Consider the following 718-nt stretch of genomic DNA (forward strand, 5'->3'; position numbering starts at 1 on the left):
CAGCGCGTGCTCCCGCAGCCAGCCGCTGTCCAATCGGCTCCGGCCTGCCGCGTAGCTCTACTTCTACGCTCTGCTGGCCCAGCCTCCGCTCTCTCGCTCAACTTGCCAACTGCCACCATGTTCTCCGCCATCGTCATTGCCGCCGCTGCTCCGCTGCTCACGCCGCCACCACGCCACGAAGGATGGGTGCCCCCCCGCTCTAAAAGCAGGTACCCATTTGTCTACTTGCCCTTTAACGGGCTTTTGAGCCGCTGGGTGGGCAGGAGCTGGGACATAGGGCCGGGAGCTCACTCCGGCCATGGTGGGGCTCGAACAGCTGAAGCTGTTTGGCCAGATGGAAATGCAGGCTTCATTTACTGCCTGAACCACCGCTCCCATTATTTGAGCGGGCAAGCCTTTGTGGTATCAGAAAAGGAGGGGGGGGAAATTACCTACTGGAGAACAGTGAGGTAAGGTGACAGGGGGATGTTCTGGCTCACTTCATCTGCCTGCTCTGGTATGGTTTGAGAAGCAGACGCAAGCACACACCACATAAGGATCCCAGGAAAGAAGGAGGGGAAAGCTCACTCACACCCCCGTTCCTGCCCCCTTATGACCTGTTTGCAATTGAAAATTCTAATCGCTTATAGAAAAGGGGATGCTTTCTCCTCTATTTGTCTGAAATTTGGGGGAATCACATATGCAAGGTTGTAACTCCTGAGAATTGCCTCCCACCTGG

The sequence above is a fragment of the Gekko japonicus genome, unplaced genomic scaffold (assembly GCF_001447785.1).
Source record: "Gekko japonicus isolate JY-2015 unplaced genomic scaffold, Gekko_japonicus_V1.1 scaffold124, whole genome shotgun sequence".
NCBI lineage: Eukaryota > Metazoa > Chordata > Lepidosauria > Squamata > Gekkonidae > Gekko > Gekko japonicus.